This window comes from Gekko japonicus, unplaced genomic scaffold (genome assembly GCF_001447785.1).
Source record: "Gekko japonicus isolate JY-2015 unplaced genomic scaffold, Gekko_japonicus_V1.1 scaffold311, whole genome shotgun sequence".
NCBI classification, from domain to species: Eukaryota; Metazoa; Chordata; class Lepidosauria; order Squamata; family Gekkonidae; genus Gekko; species Gekko japonicus.
The window spans coordinates 1,278,900-1,292,247 of NW_015165244.1; positions in this window are offsets into that span (position 1 = coordinate 1,278,900).

The window sequence follows — 13,348 nt, forward strand, 5'->3', positions numbered from 1 at the left end:
GGGAGGGAAATGTTTTACAGCTTTTTGGATCCTGTTAACACTCCCCTCTCGCCCGTACGTGTCACTTGGACAGGGGGAAATGGTTAGCAAACACAGCGACTGCACCGTCAGAAGTTGCCGAGCGCTCCGCTCAGCTTGAACAAGGAACAGCATCTCCCCCACCCCCGCTTTTAACTTTCTCTTTCCCACCCTGTCGCCTCCCGCTGGGGGGCTTACAAACAGAAGCGCCTGTTGCGTCGCAAAGACGCCCCCTGCCGGAGAAGGCGCCATCTTCTGGGAACCAGGTTGCTTCAAAGAGGGCTTTGCTACTGGGTGGGGGGGGAACTGCAGGTCAGATAACGAGCAGAGGCGATCCCGCTTAAGCAAATAATTCTCGGTGCAAAGAGATTAGCTCTCCTGCCAGCCGCTAGCTTCTTTCTGATGTAGGTCGACCTGCAACAGACCCTGGGGGCAGGGAGCAAAATACTAGAGAAAAGTATGCTCGCCGGCCGGGCCAGAACGGTAGGCTTTTGCACTTGCGCAGGAAGCACCATTCGGCAGTATTCAAGCAGTCCGTTGAAGCTGCTGGAAAACTGATTTTTGGCCTAGCAAGCGTGCTAGGGGTCTTTTGCTGTGGTGATAGCATTTTTGCATATGTGGACATGGAATGGTGTGTCCTGATAATAGCCTTCCCTTTGCCTAGTAGTATCGTCCACAGCCCCTATCCCTTTGCCAAAGCATCTGTCTGAACAGTTTTATTTCAGTGCAGTCCTATTGCCTGTGAAAAAAAAGCCTTCCTAAATAATTCAATTTTGCAAAGTTTGCAGAATTCCAGGAGATTGGGAGCCTTCCTAATCTTGTCAGGGAGGCTATTCCAAAAGGTGGGGGACGCAACTGAGAAAACACATGTACGGGCTGTTGTTGATTTTGCCCATCTGCTGGGTGGCACCTGCAGAACATGCTGCTCAGATGAGCAAAGCATAGGAAGAAAGGCAATTCTGCAAATATGAGGGACAATGCTCCCTCTATAAGCTGTGGACTCTTGTGAGCAAAAATTCTACTTTATGAGCTACTGGCATTAAAGTTGTGAGCAAGTGGTTTGGCTCCTGCACAAATTAGTTTACTCTGGATCCATCCTTCCTGAGCCAAGACAAAAATGTATGAGCCCAAGGCTAGAAAACTGTGAGCTAGCACACACTAACTCAGCTTAGAGGGAACATTGATGAGGGACCAAGTTTTATGAGGGACCATGAAGGGTTTTATATGTGTTAGTCAATACCTTGAATGGAGGCCCTTTAAAGCCAATCCAAGATAAATTATTTGAACCAGTCCAAGGCATGCCCCCTAATACCTACTTCTGTCTCCAGATGCCTCAACAGAATGATATGATCTGTTGTAGCAAAGGCTGCAGGTAGATCCAGTAGGAGCAACAAGGAAGATGAGCTTTGTCTACATGTAGATGGAGATAATCAGCTAAAGCCACCAGAGCTGTCTCCGTCCCATAGTCGAGCCTGAAACCAGTCTGAAAAGGGTCCAGAGTATATGAGTTATCCAAAAAGACCTGAAGTTGGTCTGATTTCTCAATCAGTTTACCCAGGAAAGGCAAATTAGAGGCTATGCAATAACTGGCCACATCGTTTTTGCCCAGGGATGAATTTTTAAGTAATGGACAGATAAACTACCTCTTCAAGTAGCCGAGGGAAGGTGCCCAGTGACTGATTTATGATTGTCCTGAAGGGATCGATAATGGGGACCTTACATGATTTTAGCAGCCAAGATGGAAAAGGGTCCAATGCAGAAGTGGTGGCCTTCAGAGATTCTAGGATCTTGGCAACATCCAGCACAGTGACTGGGTTAAAATGATCCAGAAGCAGACCAGATGATGTATTAAGCATTTCTTGTACCTTGTATATATTACAGCTGGCATTCGGATCAGAGAGTATTTGTATTATTTTACCAGCAAAAAAACTTGCAAAGGTGTCACAGCTAATTGTCTATTCCTGGGACAGTAAAGGTTCAGATTTAGGAGTGGGCAGATGTCAAGATACCTTAAAAATTAGGAGGGTTGTGACCTTTCTGGTGCAGTGCTGGCAGAGAAATAACATTTCTTTGCCACTTCTAAAGTTTTCCAATAGTCTCTGTAGCATGGGACAGCCTGAATGGGGTACCTACACAGCCACTAGAATTCCATTACCAAACTTATTCAGTGTTTGAGATCTGGTAAAGCCCCCAGATGGCAATAGCATTACTGCAGATTTACTAAAAGCATCTTTTGATTGGCGGGCACCAAATTTTTCTGCATTATTTACTTGGATCGATCTTACTGCCTGCATTCTGAAGGATTGGGAATTGGCCATTACAATCCCAATTTTTGAAAAAGGCTGCAGATCTGAACCAGCCAATTACTGCCCAATAAGATTATTGAATGTCATCCGTAAATTATACGTGAGCCGTCCACAGAAGAAGTTAATGGACTGGTTAGAACTTGAAAAGGTTCTAGAGGATGAAAAAGCTGGATTTAGAGCAGGCCCTTATTCTTCAGCATCTGGTAGATAAATACGCCTTACTGAGGGTGGTGACCTTCACGTGGCTTTCATTAACTTTAAGTCAGTCTTACCCCATACATTAGGCTAGGGAGCAAATTTATGAAGTCCAGTATAGGCAGATGCTAATTTTTATTGAATGCCTATATGAAAACATTTGGCTACGAGTTAATTGTAATCATACTGGACATCTGTCACCATCTGTTCCTACTAACAATGGTGTCTAAAGGGGCTGTATTCTGGCCCCTAATCTCTTCAATTTTCATATTAATTCATTGGTTAACAGTTTGTGACTCCAGCTTTCACCTCCCCAAGTTGGCTTCTAGACCACTTTTAACTTTATGCAGACGACACTGTACTGCTGTTTTGTACTGCAAACAATTAAGTTCAAGGTGTGGCCTTTTTCATGTGTTGGGTCTGTCACTATTTGAGAGAGGCTCAGGGGACCCCAGGAGACTATAAAATCCTGGTGAAGAATATTCTGCATGAATGTTGAAGTCACCAATCAGTCTAGGTGTTTCCAGCACTACAATTGAGAGCAGCTCTGTCAACTTGGAGAGGGTGCTAGGTGAACAGTAAACAAGGATAATGCCTAATCTATCCTTCGTCCCCAATGGAAGATCAGTTCACTGTTTCTGTCCCACATCTCCACAATGACATCACTAGTGCTTGCATTCCAGGTTTCTGATTCCCCTCCCCTCCCAATCCTTTGTTATCTAGAAAGGGAAATCCAGAGTCTTCTGTTTTTGACAATGGCACTACCATTCTTCCATAGAACAGTTTTGTTGCCTTAAAGTCAGCCTTCCAGCTAGGGCCTTAATAAAATTCAAAATGAGACTATACTTAACATGGAACTAATTCACAAGAGCTTTAAAAGAGACAAGAAGACTTTTATAAGATCGCTTTTGAAAACACTTTGCCAAACAATCTTGTCTTATACTCGGAAAGTAGGTTATGATACCCTGTGTACTGGTGGGATGCTCCACTGGTGGGAAAAATTTACTCACTGATATAATACTTATACCAGCAGGAAGTTACTACCAATGAAATCTTCACACTAGCAGAAAATCATCCATGCAAAGTGTGTTGGGGGTTGGGGGTGATAAAACAGGTGGAGCAGGGACATTGCGAAGAAAGAGCAGTACTTAGGAAATCCTATCCTTGCTCAGGCCTTGAAGATGCACAGTCCCAGATGACCAGGGGTCATTTTGTAGAAAAAGGAGGTGCAGGAGCTCATTAGCATAACTTATTTGCATATGTCACACCCCCTGACATCACTGGAAGTGTGTCAGAAGGCAACACCCACCGCTCAGGCTCCTCTGGACTGTTTTGGATTGCTAGCTATGGGGGGGGGGATGTGCAGATCTGCCCTCAGAGAGGAGGGAGAGCTTGTACCTGAAGGCGGGCCGGGGGGGGGACGGACGGACTCTGCAACTTACCTGGCTGCTTCTTGTTTCTCATGGCTCGACAGGGCTGCTGGGAGCAGGGGGCGGGGCTTGTTGCATGTGCCCACCCCCTGGGCTTCTTACTGCCGGGGCTCCGCTCCTGTGCGCCCCCACAGGAAATGACCCCTGCAGATGACTTCCCCTCCTGGAAGGATATCACAGAGTCATGGGTCTGCTGCCATGCATTGATGCATGAAAAATGTGGGGGGTATCATCACTTAGTAATCCTGTGATTCATAGATGATGGCAGAGTTTCTAGGGTTATTGAAGCCTTTTTTTCTAGTGATGCTACACTGGCTTTGATTTTATAGCTAATATTCTGTTGTCTTTGCTGTGATGAAGCATAGAACTGTGATTATTTATTTAAAACTTTTATGCCCCCCTTCCTCCAATTTGGGCCCTCAAGGCAGTGAGTTACCAAAAATTTAAAACCAACCTTAAAAACAAGACATATAAAAATATTAGAAACATAAACAAGAAGGAGGGCAGAAGACAATGCTATAGAAGGACAGGCAAATGTTCCTGGGGAAGGAATTCCACAAATTTGATGCTAATAACTGAGAAGACCCTTTCTCAAGTTGCCACCCATCTGACCTCAGATGATAGAAGTACCAGAAGCAGGGTTCCTGAAGATGATTGTAATGATTGAGGAGGTGCATATGGGAATAGGCTGGTAAGGTATGTTGGTCCCAAACCATAAAGGATTTTAAAAGTACCTTGAGTTGGGCCCAGATGTAAATTGGAAGCCAGTGCAGATGGAACAAGGCTGGAGCGATAATGGTCCCTATGACCTGTCAACATTCTTGCCACAGCATTCTGTACCAATTGTAGGTTCTGGACACTCTTCAAGGGCAGCCCCACAAATATGTATTATTGCAGTAATTTAATCTACATGTATCACCACAGTGGCAAGATCTTTTCTATCTAGAAAAGGGCCCAGCTGGCTCACAACCCAAGCCAAAGCTGCTGAAAGGCTTTCCTGGCCACCACTGCCACCTGTGAACCAACTCCTTTAGGGGGAGTGCAATCCCATCCAGAAAGGAGACACCTCAATACCTAGGTCAGTCCTTCTGCCTACCAGTAGTACCTCTGGCTTGTCAGGATTACTCTTATTAGCCCTCATCCATTCCAAAACCACCTCCAGCCATCAGTTCAAGGTTTCCACAGCTTCCCTGAGATCCATTGTAAGTGTGAGATAGAGATGAATATTATCCATATGTTGGTGACAACCCAGAATAAAATCTCTGGATGTCCCACCCAGCAGTTTCACATAGATATTAAAAACATGCACAGCAAGATGGAATCTTGTGGGACCCATAAGCAAGCATCTAAGGGACTAAACAACAGAGGCACAGAACCACCTTCAAGTTAGGACCAAAACCACAGCAACCATCCATCTCCTGGTACAGGTAATCCATCAGGGGTGATGAAGGCCATTTTTGTGGCCTGGAACCAGCCAGAGCAAAGGCCTAAAACCAGACTGGGAAGGATCCAAACTTTCTGCCTCATGCAGTAATCCTTGAACTTGTCCAGCCACCACTTGTTCATTCCTCTTGCTCAGGAATGGTATGTTTGAGACTGGAGGTAGTTATTCAGCTCTCCTGGGTCCAGAGTAGATTTATTTATGAGTGAAGGCATCACCTCCTGTTTCAAGGCTGGGGTGACCATCTGCTCTTTGAAGGAGGCATTTCCTCTCTGCCAGACCCAGTCCACAATTAAAGCAAGACAACAACATCAGCTCTGGTTAAACCATTGACCCAAAATATAGGACTATTGAAAATCTACGTTCAGTCATTTAAGTGTCGCAAAAGATCCTTTAAAAATTGGATCAGTCCAAGCCTTAAATGTCAACATACTCCATTTTACAAAACAATTCAAAGGTTTTGTTCTATATAGATCTCAGGTGCAATCTAATATTCTATTTAACCTGTACAGTGCTTGCTTTTCTACAGTTCTAGTTACAGTGTATACAGGACAGTTGAGTGGAAATCAAATAAGCTATTTCTTTCTGTCTTAAGCTGCCAACCACAGTTCTCATGAGGACAACCAGATCTTTGGGTCTGTGGTAAGGAAGTACTTATAATCCTGCCCAACTCTGTCTTTTCAAGCACAAAATTGACTAGAGATGCAACACATTGTCTTTATATTCCGTATCTGTGCATATAAGCAGTGTTCCCCCTAAGCTGAGTTAGCGTGAGTTGCCCCCGACTCACACATTTTTGTTTTAGCTCAGGAAGGATGGCTCTAGAGCAAACTATGCAGTAGCCAAATTGCTCACTCACAATTTTAATGCTAGCTCACAAAATAGAATTTTTTGCTCAAAAGACTCCACATCTTAGAGGGAGCATTGCATATAAGTTGTGCAAATGTGCATGTTTTTAACAAAATGGCGATTTCAACTTACAGAAATATTTATGGATTCCTCATTTGCATGAGGGTCAGCTCTTAAAAGGCTTAGGCTCAGTTCAGACATAACATCAAAACCATGATTTATTTTAACTACTGAACATTCATGCTGAAAATCAGGTTATGAAACTAGGATTCCACTTGCCGATACATAAGAACACAAAAAGAGCCCTACTGAATCAGATCAGTGGTTCATCTAGTCCAGCATCCTGTTTTACAAAGTGGTCAACCAGTTCCTCTGGAGGTCCATTAACAGGTCCATACAGGCTGAGACCTTTCCCTGATATTGCTTCCTGGCACTGGTATTCAGAGGTTGACTGCCTCTTAGAATGGAGGTTTCCTTTAGTCACCATGGTTAGTAGCCACTGATAGACTTATCCTCCATGAATCTGTCTAATCCCCTTTTAAAGCTGTCTATGCCTGTGGCCATCACCACATCCCCTAGCAGTGAAAATATTTTAATCACTCACTGTGTAAAGAATTATTCCCTTTTGTCTGTCATGAATGATCACTCAAATCCTGTTTTTTCACAGATAGTGGTTTGTTGTGTCTGGACATCTCTGTAGTTGGAAAGCATGCAAGGGCATGACTGGGAAACAAACTAGGATTAAGCCAGGATATCCATGTTTATACATGATGCAAAACCATAGTTAAATCTAACAGTGGTTAGTTAGCCAACTTCATGGTTTCAGATCCAAGTTTGGTGGACTCCGAACTAAGCATTGTTAGAGGAGTGGTTCACAGTTGGACAATCATGCTAACTGTAGTTAGTTTAATTGTATTATGGTTTTGTGTTATGTCTGAATTGAGCCTTTCAGGAATTCTTCACTTCACAGCTGTGAACCTACCTACACAGCACCAATTGGCCAATATACCCATATTTCTTAGCATCTGGAGATATTGGTCAAGGTTGAGCCATTCATAGCAAAGAATGTAAGAAACACAGCTCCCTACTTGAAAATGCGACCAAACTGTGGGTCACAAGAAATACTTAAATTGATGTCTTTCTAGGGCAACTTCATCAACTCATACATCAGACCAATTCAGGTCTTGATTATATGTGTGTTGGTTCACAGTAAGTCCTGCTGTAGTCAGGAATGCCCGTTGGCATGTAAATGGGCAAATGTAAGTTCAGGATGCTGATGACACCCAGCTATATTGGTTGATGAATGGCCAAGCAGATGCCACTCCAGAGGTTCTATCCAAAGCATTAGAAGTTGTGGCTGGTTGGTTACAGCAGAGCCACCTGAAACTAAATCCTTCAAAGATGGAGGTCCTGTGCCTGAGTCATGGAAGGGTGGATTTAGGGATCCAGCTCCCAACCCTCAGCGGGGCCCCACTGATGCTGATACAGACGGTGAGTAGTCTGGGCATGATCTTGGCTGCCTCACTTTCTATGGAGGCCCAAGTCATGGCTGTTGCCAGAACAGCTTTTTACCATCTTAAGCTAGTTAGGCAACTGGTTCCCTACCTCTCTCCTCTTGACCTAGCCACAACGATTCATGCAGTAGTCACCTCTAGGATGGACTACTGTAACTTGCTCTATGCTGGGCTACCCTTGGGGTTGACTCAGAAACTCCAACTGGTTCAAAATGCAGTGGCACATGTTCTTACAGAGGCACCTTTTGTAAAGTGCATATCCAACTAGTGCTCCACCAGCTGCATTGGCTCCCAGTGAAGTATCGAATCCAGTTCAAGGTTATGGTATTAGCCTTCAAAGCCCTGAGTGGTCTGGGACCTACATATCTACAGGACCGCCTCTCACGCTATGTCACTCGAAGAGTGTTACATTGATCAGAACAACAGCTTCTGGTGGTCCCCAGCCCTAAGGACATCCATTTAGCCTCGACCAGAGCCAGAGCCTTTTTAGCTCTGGCTCTGGCCTGGTGGAACACTCTCCTGACTCAGATCAGGGCCCTGTAAGATCTGCTTCAGTTCCTCAAGGCCTGTAAAACAGAGATGTTCTGCTAGGCCTTTAATTGAGGCGACAAGTGTCCCATTATTCTGGCCTCCCCTGCCAAACCCCCGATCTGGTATGTTCAGCGACTGCTGAGGGTGATCGCCCACTACCCATTGTTAATATTGGGCATTTTTATAGACCCAAAGGAGCGTGCTCCTAAGTTCATGGGTCATCTTGGTGTGATTAATTTTGTATAACTGTAGAACTTTTATTGTTTTATTGGTGTTTTAATTGTTGTGAGCCGTCCTGAACCCTGCACGCAGAGAAGGGCGGATACAAATCCAATAAATGAAATGAAATTCTTACAAACCTATATTGAGTGCTAACTTCTTTCGGTTTGCTTATGGTTTTTTGTTGTTGTTCAGTCATGCAGTCAAGTCCGACTCTTCGCAACCTACCATGCATCAATGAGGAACAGGAACGGCCCTTTCTAATCAAAAATGTCGTAACTCCCATCGGTAAAAAGCCAGTTTGGTACTTATTAATAAACCATTTTGTAGATGAGAAACACACAACTTGCCTCATAGAGATTTTGGAGAACGTTGTGCCAGTTGGTTGGGATGTTTGCCCATCACTGAATATCTGTCCACAGAAAGAGAACCGGGAAACTATTTATAGGAGTAAGTCTTGTGGAAAAGTAACAAAACATAATGTCTGCACAGGCTTCTAACTGTGCAGTTTGTGTAACTGCATTCCAATCTCTTATGTTGCTCCAAATGAGCTGAAATCTTTAAGCATCATAATCAGTAACTTAAAACTGGGATAATGATGTTTCCCAAACTGTAGAAACATTTGCATAGGTTAAATAGGTCCTCTCAGTAATGCCTGCAATAGTTTGCTTGCGTCACTGCTGTTATGAGCATTAATTCAGTTCCTGAGCATAATAGGGGAAGGTGCTGTGGTTTGTTGCTGTCTTAAACTATGGGCACTGGTACATTCTAGAAGAGTTTGATCAAGGAAATAATATATAATATAATTTAAAAATGTAAGATTTGAAATTGTGGGCTCGTTTGCTAAGAGCTTACACTTTAAATGTAGATTTATCTGAAGTATTCTTGTAATTTTATCTGTTTAAAATTGGGCACACTTCTAAACTTACTATACTTTTTGGGTCCCATCTGCAAAGTGACTCCATGCCACTTTCCCTCTCCCCCCAACATCAAACACAGGAATCTCTCATCAGTTTATTTTATGTTACATGAATACATACATGAAACTGCCTTATCAAGGCTGATATGTTTCTCCTGAGTGGCAACATCTCTCCAGGGTCTCTGATTACTTACAGATTGTTTTAGGTGGAGATGTTAGGGATTTGAACCCAAGACCTTCTGCATACAAAACAAATGATCAGTCACTGTGTCAAGGTCTCTCCTCCAAAAAATACTTCACTTTGCCTGCCCCATTCCCATCCACATCCCTACATTTGATGGTAGGGCTAAATCATTTTATGCTTTGCAGAGGGAAATCCAAATTAGCCATAAAGCTTCCAGAGCTCCCGGCTTCTCCTCTACTTTCTTAGTCTTGTGATTAGTCCGCACGAAAGTCACAACCCACTTTTGGGTCCTCCTGACTCACAGCTTTCTGAAAACCCCTGCATGATATTGATACGACTCCAGGTGGGGCCTCCTGGAATTATAATTGAACTCTGGACTACAGAGCTCAGTTCCCCTAGAGAAAATTACTAGTTTGGATGGTGGATGGTATGATATTCTATCCAACTGAGGTCTCTGCCTTCCCCAGACCCTGTCATCTTCAGGCTCTATTCCCAAACCTGCAGAAATTTCCCAACTTGGAGCTGGCAACCCTAGACCTGCTGAGTTGAATGCGACACATGTATTGTAACCTGACAAGCCTTCCTGTTTTTGTAGTTCTGGGTAAAAAGCAATACCCCTGAGCACCAGTAGGCAATTATACGTGGCTGGAGGCTTAGTTTTGTGAGTCACAAGTTCTGAAGGGTTTAATTAGCACACCTTTATCTACAAAGACCCAAAATATTTTGTTAGATCGCCGCTAACAAAGATCCAGAGAGTGATTTCAACAAAGTGAACAGCTTTATTGTAGGTACGAACAAGCGCTTGCAATAAGTCATAACCAGAACAGTTTTACATTGGGAGCTAGGCTTCTTTTAAACGTTCCCGGGCTAACGTAGCCACGCCTACTTGCAGATAACAACCAATGATGTTGTGTAGATAAAGTCCAATGAGCGTTCTTCCCTTGCAGGGAATTAGTCCTGTTCTGATTGGTCGCTGTTGTGGGCCGACCAATGATAAGTTAACTCGGAGGAGCCTTCCTTGTCTCGAGCTTAACATTGAAAGTGAATGTGGCGATTCACATATGTCTTTTCCGAAGACACCACATATTTCTTCCCTATTTAACATAAAAAGGAAGCTTTACTCAACGAAGATCGTTGGTGGTATGTATTCGACTGAACCATTCCAGGTATATCACACCAGAGACTGGCTGAGCTTGGAGCACAAAAACAATAGCCTACCAGGACTCTGGAAGTAACCAATCAAGTAGTAATGTTATGTAAATAGCCTGTGATTGGGAGTGGGGTGTGTTTGGGTGCGCCAGACTGCATACTATTTAACAGAGCTGCGGCTCTGGGATTGAGCTGATCACTGGACTCAAGCCTGCTCATCCATGGAACCCACTATTTAACAGCGGTGATGAAGGTGGGATTCCATTGAGCCAGCCCAGAGCCCATCTGCACCACATCGTGCATCGAGCTGCATTGCCACGCACATCGCATCACAACTGGGACCATGGCTGCTGCTCCAGGTCGTCTGCCGGAATTTGACCCCGCTCACCCAGAGCTTTGGGAGACCTAGGTGGAATGGCTCAAGTACTTCATACTATTCCAGGACATTGAGGGCAAAGAGAAGAAGAAAGCTCTCCTCAGTTCCTGTGGGATCGCAACCTTAAGGCTAGTCCAGGGCCTCATTGCGCCCACCACGCTTGAGGCGGCCACTTACAATGCCCTCATCAAGGTGCTCACTGACCATTTCGCGCCTCAGCCAAACAAGATGGCATACCACGTGGACTTCTACATGCTCCACCAAAAGTCCAATAAGATGGCCACCAACTTCTTGGTGGACCTTCGCAGACTGGCGCTCACATGCAAGTTCCTGAGCCTCAACAACACCCTCCTCAACCGGTTTGTGATAGGCATTCAGGAGGAGAAACTCCTCCCAAAGCTCATTGGCCATGAGGAACTCACCCTGGTAAAGGCGCTACTCGAGGCTACACCTGATAAAATTAAAGTGACTGTGCTTATAGAGGGGGTACCTTACAAGATGGAACTGGACACGGGGTATCCTCCATCGCTATCATCTCGGAAGAGACTCTCCGGAGGTGCTGTTCACAGGGGGGTCCCCGCCTTAGATCCACTGGCTTCATCCTCCGGGACTTCCAAAAGAACAAGGTGGCCATTAAGGGGTGGGGAAAATTCCACCTGAAGTACAGACTGTTTGAGGGAATTTTGGACTTGGTGGTGGTGGAAGGGCAACTCACCAACTTGCTTGGACTTTCCTGGTTTGCGTCCTTGGGATTCAAAGTAATGGGGGTACACCACATGCAGCCCTCGGACTTCAATAATGTGTGTGACAAATTCCCTGCCATCTTCGATGGGACCCTCAGCCGATACACAGGCCCCCCTGTATCGCTCCAACTCAGTCCCAAGGTGCAGCCCATCCACCTCAAGGCCCGGAGAGTTCTGTTCACGCTCAAGCCCAAAATTGAGGTGGAGCTGGACTGTTTGGTGGCACAAGGAGTTTCAGAGCTGGTTCCCCACACCACCTGGGAAACCCCCATCACAACCTCATAACCCCAATAAAGCCAAATGGGGATGTCTGCATTTGTGCGGACTACAAATGTACGATCAACAAGATGTTGAGAGACCACACTTACCCAGTGCCTGTGGTCAGCCATGCACCGTGCTGCAGTGATTAAATTCCACCGAGCTAAAGGTGAAGTGAGAGAAATGCCTCCTGGGGGTCCCCCATGTAGTGTTCCCGGGGCTCTCTGTGGACACTGATGGGATCCATCCAGCCCCCAAAAAGGTTCACATCATGCACAAATGCACCCACTCCCACATCCAAGGCCGAGCTTCAGGCTTTCTTGGGGCTTCTGAACTTTTACTATTTCTTTCTGCCCCATAAAGCTGCGCTCACAGAGCCACTCCACTACCTATTCAACAAGAAGGCCCCATGGGTGTGGGGCTGGTGACAGGCCGCCACTTTCCAGGCTGTGAAGGAGCTACTCACCTCAAACGACATTGTCACCCACTTCAATGAGATGCTGCCGGTTGTCTTAGTGTGTGATGCTTCTCCCTATGGTGTTGGTGCAGTCCTGGGCCATTGGCTGCCAGACAGGAGAGAGGTGCTGGTGGCCTACTACTCTAGGACCCTGTCATCATCGGAGTGGAACTACTCCCAGATTGACAAAGAGGCCTTTGCAATCGTGGCGGGAGTGAAAAAGTTCTATGATTACCTGTATGGCCGCCCCTTCACCATCGCAACCAATCACAAGCCCCTGCTCGGTGTCCTCGCCCTCGACCTCCAGATGCCACAGATGCTGTCACCCAGGGTCCTTCACTGGTCCATCTTTCTGGGGAATTACCAATACGCCCTGCAACACTGGCCGGGAAAGTCCATGGGACACGCAGATGCTCTTAGCTGCCTCCCACTGACCTCCATCAACTCGGATCCGCCCCCTGCGAACCAAATCCTGATGATGGAGGACCCGCTGGACTGCCCTCTGCATGCCGTGGACATCTCCTGCCACACCACCAGGGACCGTGTCCTGTCCCATGTTTTGGACTGGGTAGGGAGGGGTTGGCTCATGGATCAGGTGGGCCTAGAATTCACAGCGTTTGCATCCCACTGGAACAAGCTCTCAGCTGTCAGTAAACTGCCATTTGTATGCTCTGTGTAACCTGCCTGCTGTATGATGCCTGCATTTCTCTGTTCTCATCCTCCCTGTGCGCTTTGATTCTTATTTTGACCTTGGAATGT